The 11,434-nt window shown below is 36.0% G+C and overlaps 1 long non-coding RNA gene across 1 annotated transcript; it reads left to right on the forward strand.

The window, feature by feature from the left end:
* Positions 1-1,973: 1,973 nt before the first annotated feature.
* On the forward strand, positions 1,974-9,759 carry LOC129010921 (uncharacterized). The gene is made up of 4 exons (XR_008493092.1): positions 1,974-2,524; positions 6,047-6,098; positions 7,534-7,623; positions 9,617-9,759. It is a non-coding gene; the product is annotated as an uncharacterized LOC129010921 (long non-coding RNA).
* Positions 9,760-11,434: the final 1,675 nt, after the last annotated feature.

Below are 11,434 nucleotides of genomic sequence, written 5' to 3' on the forward strand. Positions count from 1 at the left end.
GAAAGACCAGAAGTAAGTATATGAGACAAAAATCCAAGGCAGGAAAAACATTGAAATAATAACAGCACGAAACAATGGAGAATTAAAGAGGAATGGCAAATACGACTGAGTCCTCTAAACAGTTGGCTGTAGCTCCACAATGGAAAGTCCTGCTAGGGTCTTTGATTCTGTCCCCTAAACCATCCCAGATAGATATGAGCATGTTCTTAAAGGAGGGAGATTTTCATCCTTGTCCTAATGAACATGTTCTGGGCTTCCCTTATCTCCCTAATCTAATCTTACCTCAAAGCCTGCTGCCACCATTCAGTTATTCTTTTTACCCCCACTTGATATACAAAATAATTATTATTTGTGATATAAAAGTTCTTTTAAGCCCAAGGCAGTGACTGAGTTACCTCTCCAATATTTTCTAATCAAGATATTCTTATTTTCAAATACAATATTCCTAGGCCTGTGGTCTGGGTCTCTGTACAGACAATATAGCTGTCACTATGTAGCAAATAATAAAATTAATGTGACTTGCAATATTAATCAACTATTAGACAAAAGTTCATGAGGTGTTGTGCCATTTTTCTGTTAGCAATAGCTTTTAACATTTTGTTTCTTTATTCCTAAAATATGGAAAAATTCTTTGTCACAGTTGGATTTGAAAATGACCCAAATACTCCTGCCAAAATAAACAACCCTAGGTTTCTTTTCATTGCAAGTTTCCCTCACTTTAGTGCCCATTGGCTTCATTTTTTAACCTTGTTTTGCCTTTTTTCCCCTCTGAAAACCAAAAATTTAAATTTTCTGGTTTTAAATGTTTTTATGTCTTATTGGGGTTTTAGCTGACTATAGTCTTTTTCATGTCAGTATTATTCAAGTTTCAGAAAAGTCTCTTTACCATCTATTAACAACTAATGATTATAAATTGTTGGCAAAAAAAAGAGAAAGAAAAGAAAGAAAGAAAGAAAGGAAAGGAGGAAGGGAGGGAGGGAGGAAGGAAGGAAAGAAAGAAAGGAAGAGTAGTGGGGGGAAAGAATAAAATTTGCCTGTACCTTTTTGTTGTTTTCTTTTTTTCTTCTTCTCTTTTTATTTTTTTATTTTGCCTACACCTTTTAAAGCAAAACAATTACATTTTTTCTTTTAGTTTTATAAACTAATGAAATTAACCTGTTCCAACTCAATCAGTTGTTTCATACTGGAAAATATCACACATTGGGGCTCTTAGGAAGGAATCATTGCCATGCCTTGGTGAAGGGTGAGTATGGCTTTAAAAACTGCTGGTGGAGGAGCCTCGGAGGAAAGAACAGGATAGTAAATGCAATTACTTGTCTCCTGAGAGTTAACTCACAGTCCAGATGTCCTACCACCTATCTACCTGTAGTCTGAAGGCACTTTGTAAGTAATAAAAGCATGTAAATATAAATTCTTCTCATTTTCTCTTTCAGTATTTTACAATGTATCAATGACAATTACTATTGTTATTGGTAACAGTTTGGTGTCATACCAAAGGCTTTGGAGCCAAAAAAGCTTGTGTTTGAACTCCAGCCCCACCATTGTATGGTCTTAGACAAATAACTTAACCTCTTTAAGCCTTGATGTCCATACTGTAAAACAGGACATAATAAAACCTGCTTATTGTAAGGATATAATGACATTATTAACATATCTATTCTATTGCCTAATGCATAGCATAAGCTCAAAAATACTAGTTTTCCTATTTTAAAATGTTTTTAAAAAATTATAATCCATACCTCTTCTACTTCAGAAAGTATTTTAATACATAAAAGCAGTGATTTAGCAATATCAAATCAAAGTTTGAGAGCCAGAAGAACTTGGAGGACCATTGATTTTAAAGGTTTCTTTGGTTTTTATGAACAACAGGAATTTCCTCTTATGTCTTCAGAACCTTGAGTTTACCAGGAGGACAAGGTGACTGAGATACTCCTTTAAGCCCAGAAACTGAAGAAGGCAGCTGTCAGGGATGGCTTGGAATGCTCTACAAGATTTATATCAACTGTAGGTTGAAAAATCCTACTTATCCACTCTCCTTACTTTAGAGATGAGGAATTTGAATCTTAGAGAGTTTATGACTTACCCAATTGGTGGTATTACTGAAAACCAAAAGCCAGTTTGCTTCCTAGTTGAATTTTCTTTCCATCATGCCATGTGGAGTTATTTTGAGTCAACGAGAAAATCTGCAAGGACATCAAAATAATGTTCTTTCTCCCTCTGACCTCAGTAATAACTGGTTAAAGATTTAGAATGCTTTAGAGTAAATCCTCAAAGCAGCTGCAGGTCCTCAATGTTCCAGAATAGATATTTTAAGTTCTCCAAATAAAAAATCCCAATAAAGACCTTCTTTTTGCAGTAACTAAAAAAGTTTCCAGCTCTCCTGTCACAAAGTGGCTATTGAGACTTCAAATGTCAGATGATCTCCTTTGAAGCAGCAAAATAGAGTGGATAGAACTCCAGGATGGATGTCAAAAAACTCTGTGATCCTAGTTCTAACTCAAATTTACCTTTTACATGGTATGAGGTAAGCTTTAGATACCTCTGGATTTGAAGTTATTTTTGACTCTTATTTTTTTCACACACTGGTGTGTGTCCATATCTAGCCCAACAGCAAAACTTGGTGGTGCTATATTCAAACTATATCCAGAATCTGACCACTACTCACCACTGCCACTGCTACCACCTTCATCCAAACCATCATTGTCTCTTCTCTGGGTAATGGAAGAAGCCTCCTAATGAGTCCATCTCCCTGCTTCTCCCTTTCCTTCTCTGCACATCAGTAATTCCAGAGTTTGTCACTGACACTTTCATAATGGACTTGTTCTTCACTTGGTAATCTTAATTTGTTCCTAAAAATCCTCCCACAAAGTAAAATGCCATTATGTGAAAAAGCATTTTTATGAATTTGAATTTAAAAATTTAGGAAGCATTTTATCCCAACCCAAGATACCCAAAGCTTTTTTACAGACAGGAAAATATTTTAATTGAACAATAGAAATATTTTTCAATTGTCATGATATTATATAAGTAATGAACATCAAATTGAAAATAAAATAGAGTTTGTTCATAAAATGTAATAACATGAAGGTTTATGTGATGGTGGGTGCTGGTTGGTGGGGGAGTGTTAAAGGCAGTTGTTCTTTGTAAGATATATTTTGCTCTCTGAACAATTTTGTTTATGAATGTTTTCAACCATTTGGAGGATCATGGTTAACTTGCACTTACAGCACACTCAACATTTAAAGTTATAGCAGAGAAGACAATTTCAGTCAAAATAATAGCTGAAGATGAGAGCACTTGGAAAGATGTGAAAATGTATTTAGTACACAGAGACAGAAAAATTACAAAAGATGTTACCTCATCATCCCTCTCTCTAGTCATACTTAGACAAAATGAAATACTTTTAGTTTATCCAAACACGGCACTCAGTTCAAATTTGTTCTGATATTCGATGATTAAGAACTGATGACTAAGAATTGTTAGAATAAAAATAGCATATTTTCCCAAAGGCTGCAGTGTCAAAATATCATGCTTATTTACTTTATATGTTTTAGAGTATCTATCTATCTATCTGTGTGTGTGTGTGTGTATATATATATATATATATATGTATTTTAAAAGAAGTTGTTTGGAAAAAGGTAACTTCTCAAGAGACTTTATGGCAAAAGGTTGTTAACTAAATAGGTTCTGTGGGTGTAAGTCTGTGTTTACCTGTCTCTCTATTAAGGTTTCTAACTCTTTGTTTGGTGGTGTAGGACACTGCTGGCTTGTGTGTAACCCAGGAATCAGAACATAGGGCAGAATGCCCACCTAACACAGTTCATGTTATTTCTTGAGTTCCAGTTATATACCACGTATCCTGATAAAACAAGTCATACAAGAAAAGGGCTATTATCACCCTCAAGGAGTCCTCAGCCTAGTTGGGGAGGCAGTAGGGCGGATGTATAAACTCTATAATATTATGAGTACTGCAATACAGAGTGTTCTGGAGCAGACAGGAGGGAGTCCCTAATTATCCCCAGGGTAGGGTAGAATTGTCAAGGGGCAACATAGAAGACGAAACATCTAAAGTGAACCTTGAAAGTTCAGATATCTGGAAACGGAGGGAAGGTGGAGCAGAGTTGTGGGCACTCTAGGCAGAAGGATTGTATTTACAAAGGAATAGAGTTGTGAAAAGGAACCTTTTCTTCAAGAAATAGGACCTCTCCATTAAGAAACTTTCATCAACTCTGATTGTTCTTTGTTTCATATTGGGGCAACACCTACTAAGAGGTTGAATAAGGAGAAACATTGATCACCATCTCTATGTATAAGGATGTTGTGAAAATGTCATCACTATTTGGGTTATCTGTTGTTGCAAGACAATTCATCCCAAACTTAAAGGCATAAAACAACAACCATTTTATAATTGGATTAGTCCATTCTCACATTGCTATAAAGAAATACCTGAGACCGGGTAATTTATAAAGGAAAGAGGTTTAAGTGGCTCACAGTTCTGCAGGCTGTACAGAAGCATGATGGTTTCTGCTTCTGGGGAGGCTTCAGGAAGCTTCCAATCATGGCGGAAGGCGAAACAGCAGGCACATCACATGGCAGGAACAGAAGCAAGAGAGAGAGCAGGGAGGTGGCACATACATTCCAATAACTAGATCTCACAATCCCACTCACTCACTGTCATGAGAACAGCAGCAAGAGGATGGCGCTAAACCATTCATAGACCACCTCTATGATTCAATTACCTCCCACCAGGCCCCACCTTCGACATTGGGGATTACTATTTGACATGAGTTTTCGGTGGGGACAAAAACCCAGACCCTAGGAATTATGCTTATGAATTATGTGGGTTAGGAATTTGAACAAAGAAGAGTAGAGAGGGCTTATCTCAACTTCATGGTACCTGGTTACTCCCCTAGGAAGATTAGAGCAGCTGGGAGTGACTCAAATGGATAGAGGTAGCTTAAATACCTGGAGACCGAAATCATCTGGAAGCTCCTTCACTCACGTGTGTGGCACCTAGGCTGAGATAATTTGAAGGCTGGGTTCAACCAGAGCACCTACAAAGAAATCCTCTAGGTTGTCTGGGCATCTCCCAGCATGGAGGCTGGATTCCAAGAGGGAGTGCCCTTAGAGGAAACACCCCGAACAACAAGAGTTCCAAGAGAACCAGATGGAAGCTGCATAGTCTTTCCTGAAGTAGCCTCAAATGTCATAGAGTGTTACTTTCCCCATATTCTATTTGTTGGAACAATTCCAGTTGAAGGAGAGATCTCATAAAACCTATCTCTATGTCAGGAATGTCAAAGGATTTGTAGCCATTTATTCAAATTGCTATATTTGTCGCATTAAAAAATGCTCATCTATTATACTATCATATTTTCTCTGTAGGTTTCTAGGGGAGAAATTTCTTTCTGGTGTAACTGTCAGGTAAAATAAACTTTTTTGAGAAATTGGTATATTTTTACTTTGTGGTCACTTGAATCTTTTAAATTTCTCCTTCAAATTTGGTGAACTTTGAATATCTGTATAAGTTGTTATTTAAAATGTTTTTTAAGGAAGACAAAGTGTATATAAAGAACTAAAATCTGTTTGTAGATGATTGTGGTTTGAATTTCATGTGTATTGGAAGTAAGGGCAGAAGGTGAAGATATGAAGACAGGTAAGGAGGGACTGGACCGGAAAGGCTGTATGTGTCCTGCTAAGGACCGAGGCAGTGTAATTTACATAATCCTTATCTAGCTTTCATTTCACCATCCTTCTATCTTTCATTTTAACATTGTAATTTAAGCGCTAGCTTTTACAAAATTGCTTATTGAGGTAAACTAGAGTAGAACTTCGTGGTGAAGGAGCCATTCTATTTTTTATTTTTAATGTGTCATTGACTGAGATTTTTTGCAAAACGTAAGAAGAAATTACAAGAAAAATGAAATGAAAAAAGGCATAAAAATACAAGTCCAATTTTTTATTAGATTCAACAGTTACAAAATTACTATGTCATGTTGCTATATGGTTTCTAAATGTTTACCTTTAATTTCTGTATTTATCTCAGGTTGGCAACAAATGATTCATGGACCACCACTCATCTGCAGACCAGACATTAAGTAACAATGCCCTAGAGGATTAAATTTATGGAGAAAGAATCTCATTTTTCATACCTTGATCTCTTACCCCAAAACACAATTGCAATATACCCTGGGTGACCACCTCAGTCATTTTTCCAGCTTGTTTTTTTGTTTGTTTTATCAAGACTTGCATACAGCTTTCACTCAGTGATTTATGCAGAAAGGTTGGATTGCTCCAAATTGTCTGGGGATTTATTGGTGCCTTGCCCATTGTTTAGCCTCAGCTGGTATTCCAGGCCTGGAACAAGTCTTCTGGTACTTAAGCAATGGCATATGCACACAATGCTCATAATTTATAGGCAGTCTTGTCCTTCATCCCACACTGCCTGCATTAAAAGATAAAGAGAAAATGGATCTATTTGAATTCTGTATGGGATGAAAGTAGAAGGTGGTTGTACATTGGTGCCATATTATATTTGCCAAAAGAAAATTCTAAAAATATCATGTCTATGGAAAAATGTGTGTAGCTGAAGTATTTTTCTTTTAATAAAGTGACTGAATTATTGCTAGAGTTTTGTGGTAGACTACATACTACATGGATACTTTTCAAACTCCTTTTCCAAGAAAGAGAAAATAATGCAGTTTCAATTTATATCAGAAGAATTTGCCAATCTTGATGCCTCTTGAGGTTTGGCAACATGAGATTTGCATAACATTTTCCAAGGTGCATTTCAAGGGATTGGAGCTTTCTTATCCTGATTCTCATCCTTCAATAGACAGTTTCTCAGAATAAGACATTAATGAGAAAACTGTGGTATACTAGCCCAGCAAACACAAGTATATTATCAACTTGTTTACAGGTTAGTTTCCCTAAATGTAATTGTTAACTCTTATTGTACATTGAAAACCTGGAGGAATTTTAAAAATGCCGGTGCCTGGGTCTTATTCCCAAACCTGAATTCATTGTTCTGGAGTAGAAGCTGGGCATGAACATTTTTTAAAAGCTCATATAATAATTCTACTGTTCATCAAGGTTAAGAATCACTGTCTAAAACTAATACAATGATGGAAGAGTCAATATAACTGGGGTCAAATTCTAGTGTCATTATGTTACAAGAAAATGTTGCTTCAATAATTGATGAAACTAATATATCGGTTTAATAAATTTATTATTATATGTAAATGCCCAATCAATTTGAGAAATCAAAATATGACAAAGTAATGTACTGAGCACCATTATAGAATAAGTACATTTTCCAGTTGATATGGTTTGGCTGTATGTCCCCACCCAAATCTCACCTTGAATTGTAATCCCCATGTGTTGGAGGAAGGCGTGGTGAAAGGTGATTGAATCATGGAGGCGGACTTCCCCCTCACTGTTCTTGTGATAGTGAATGAGTTCTCATGAGATCTGGTTGTTTGAAAGTGTGTGGCACTTCTCCCTTCACTCTCTCTTTCTCCTTCTCTACCATAGTAAGATGTGCTTGCTTCTCCTTCGCCCTTCACCATGATTGTAAGTTTCCAGAGGCCTCCCAGTCATGGTTCCTGTTAAGCTTGCAGAACGGTGAGTTAATTAAACCTCTTTTCTTCATAAATTACCCAGTCTCAGGTAGTTTTTTTATAGCAATGTGAGAAAGACTAATACACCAGCTTGTTCTCACAATATTAAGGCAGTTAGTTTATCATTACAATTTTTAGAATTAAAGACACTGAGGTACAAACAGCTCTTGAAAATGGTCTAGTGCCATTTTTAAAAAGCGAAGAGCAGAAGGTCATATCTTGAGCTTTTTAGTTTGAAGTCTAATATCATTTTATTTATTGAATACTTAATATTTTGAAGTAAATGATTGTTTTCCACTAATACTTTTGGCTCAAATTATGCCCCCACTCTACCACCAGCCACCACCTCCCCAAAAATCAATCGGTTCTGAATTAAAACTTTAGCTTTTGAGTTATTCTTAATTTTCCCCTGGTCGATTTCTAACTTTAAGCATTTTCTCCCATTGTTTCCCATTTGAACACGGCTTCTCGTGGGCTACCTTCTGGTACAGAAATCTGGCTTCAGGGGTGAACTCCTTGGTCCTTTAACTTGGTTTTTTTTTGAACCTGACTGCTTTTGCATTGGGAAAACCACTCTATAAAACACCTGTGGCCTGGTGTGGTGGTTCATGCCTGCAATCCCAGCACTTTGGGAGGCTGAGGTGGGCGGAATACGAGGTTAGGAGTTCGAGACCAGCTTGACCAACATGGTGAAACCCCCATTTCTATTAAAAATACAAAAATTAGCCAAGCGTGGTGGTGCGCACCTGTAGTCTCAGCTACTCAGGAGGCGGAGGCAGGAGAATCGCTTGAACCTGGGAGGCGGAGGTTGCAGTGAGCCGAGATCAGGCCATTTTACTGCAGCCTGGGTGACAGGGTGAGACTCTGTCTCAAAAAACAAAACAAAAGAAACATCTGCTACACACAAGTTCTAACTAAAAACATGGATAAGACAGTCAGGATCTTAACACTTAAATGACATTACTCCATCTTCTAAATTAGATCCCCATTTTATACAAGCACAAATTCAAATAAAACTGAATAAGGTAACCATCAATGACACGGCCAAAAAATATAAATTTCCATGTTGCTTCCTTTACATTTCCACTCCTGCATAGGGCAAACGGAAATGCTAAAAACAGAAATTTTAACCTCTATTTTCCATAATTAACAGGGCATGGGGATTATTCATGTGTTTGTTGGTTTAGTTGGTGAATGTGGTGTTTATGAGGTCCCTACAACAGGATAAAATTGCCTTAAGAGCTAGTTAGCTTCTTGAAAAAACAAACACCCTTTCATGGTCACTAACTGGAACACCAGCTGTCCTTCACAAATGCACACCACTGGTCACAAATAAAGCAAGAAAATGTAATTGCAGTGGCACAACCAATTGACATTACCAGGAAAACACAATCATAACCAAGACACCACCAGCTGCCAACACGCTAAAAAAAACAAAGTTTTGACAGGCAAATATATCTCTCATTAGTTGAATGTAAAATTCTCCATTGCTAATGATTACTATGCAAGTCACAGTTAGTGTGTTATTTTTAATTTAATTTTTAATTGACAAGTAATTATATCTATAGTGGGGTACAGTATGATATTTTGATATATGTATACATTGTGGAATATTGATCTCATTTATATGTAAAATCTAAAAAAATCAAATCATGGAAGTAGGGAGTAGAATGTTAGGTTACCAGAGACTGAGTGGGTGGGGTGGGGAAAGGGGAGATTTTGATCAAAGGGTACAAAATTTCAGTTTGACAAGAGGAATACATTTTAGTAATCTATTGCACAGCATGGGAATTATAGTTAGTAATATGTATTGTATATTTCAAAATTGTTAAAAAAGTAGATTTTAAATGTACCCATCACAAAAAAGGTTAAATATGTGAGATGGTGGATGTATTAACTAGTGTCTTATTTTTAAATAATACATGTTACCCTGAAGTCGAGTTTTTGTAATGTAAAATGTTATGAATATTTAAAAATATTTTCAATTATTTGATCAGTGCACACAACCTGGAGCAAAGAGACGTCAACGTAGACTTGAGAGCCTCAACAAACATCTACACATTCAAAATTCAGAGAATAATTGCAGACTTACACGTTAAATGATGCCACAGGCTTATGGTGAATGTACAAATCTAATTCCCTAAACCTATGATACTACAGCTGACCCTTGAACAACGTGGGTTTGGACTGCACGGTTCCAGTTAGACACGATGTTTTTCAACCAAACACAGATCAAAAATACAGTATTTGTGGGATATAGAACTTACCTATGTGGAAGGCTGACTTTTCTTATACTTTGGTTCCATGGGGCTGACTGCAAGACTTGAGTATGCTTGTATTTTGGTATATTCAGGCCAGCGCCCTGGAATCAATTCCCTGCATATACCCAACGATGGCTGCATTTAGATAATCGGATCATTACAATGCTATTTGTTATGCCAAGAACAGCTTCTATAATTTGTGAAATTTCAGTGAAAAATAAAATATAAAGATGTCACTCTATTAAAGTCTATTATTACTAAGAAAATGAGAACTGAGTCTCAAAGGTAGTTAATACAATGTATTGATCCAGCAGAAATAACTATTCCTATGAGTGCCAAAATGATTAGTCAACTTGTTATTAAATCAGCCTCACTAATTATTTTGGATATTATAGAGAAGTGATTTTCAATTTTCAACCCAACCAGATATTATTGGCGTGCATCAAACACAGATGAGAGTGAATCTACTCAGAAGAAAATCAAGGAGAATATAGCTAAAAATATGCTATGAGGCTAATGTTCTGTTTAAAGAAAGGCTTATTTGATATTTCTATAGTGTTGAATAACATTTTCCTGAAAAAAAAATTGTTAAATTTTAAATAGATTATATAATGTAATACCAAAATTATTTCAATGTTATTAGAAATATGCTTTTTTTTTTTTTTTGAGACACAGTCTCACTCTGTCACCTAGGCTGCAGTGCAGTGGCGTGATCTCAGCTCACTGCAACCTCTGCCTCCTGAGTTCAAGTAATTCTCCTGCCTCAGCCTCCCAAGTAGCTGGGATTCCAAGCGTGCACTACCATGCCCAGCTAATTTTCATGTTTTCAGTAAAGACAGGGTTTCACCATGTTGGCCAGGCTGGTCTCAAACTCCTGACCTCAAGTGATCCTCCTGCCTCACTCTCCCAAAGTGTTGGGATTACAGGAATGAGCCACCACACCTGGCCAGAAATATGCATATTTTTGATTTTGCATTTTCTAGTCCATGTTTTCTATCATAAAATAGATTTTTCCAAAAATTGAATTATTTATAAAAATTTTAAAAATATCCTTCATCTTTAGAATGTATTTTTTGAATTATCATTCGTTATACCAGAAGATACTTAATTTAAGAAACACATAATTTCCTTATTAATATTCTACAATAAATTTCTTAGGCTCATTGTTCTTTAATATATAGGCAAAAATATTTAGTGATTTCTTAAATAATTGGGTCCAAATACTGCCTTAATTTCGTTTCCTACCAATGAATTTATTCCCTTAAAACCAGAGAGATTCCACTTTTTTACACACATTCCCCAAGAAACTGAATATTTTAGGCTTACCACAAAACAGACAGCAATAAAATTATAAAAGCAGAGATGTACAACCATGACTCCAGAGGTCTCAAAATGTCTCTAACAGGGGATGCCTGACATTATGGCAAACTAAGCTTGCTAGATATTCAGCCTTCTTACCACAAATACATTAAAAAATCATGAGTAGAAGATAAAGATAAAACATTTAAATAAAGACATTTTAATTACGTACATTAGCTCAAAGGAAAAAAAAAA

Source organism: Pongo pygmaeus, chromosome 10, assembly GCF_028885625.2.
Source record: "Pongo pygmaeus isolate AG05252 chromosome 10, NHGRI_mPonPyg2-v2.0_pri, whole genome shotgun sequence".
NCBI classification, from domain to species: Eukaryota; Metazoa; Chordata; class Mammalia; order Primates; family Hominidae; genus Pongo; species Pongo pygmaeus.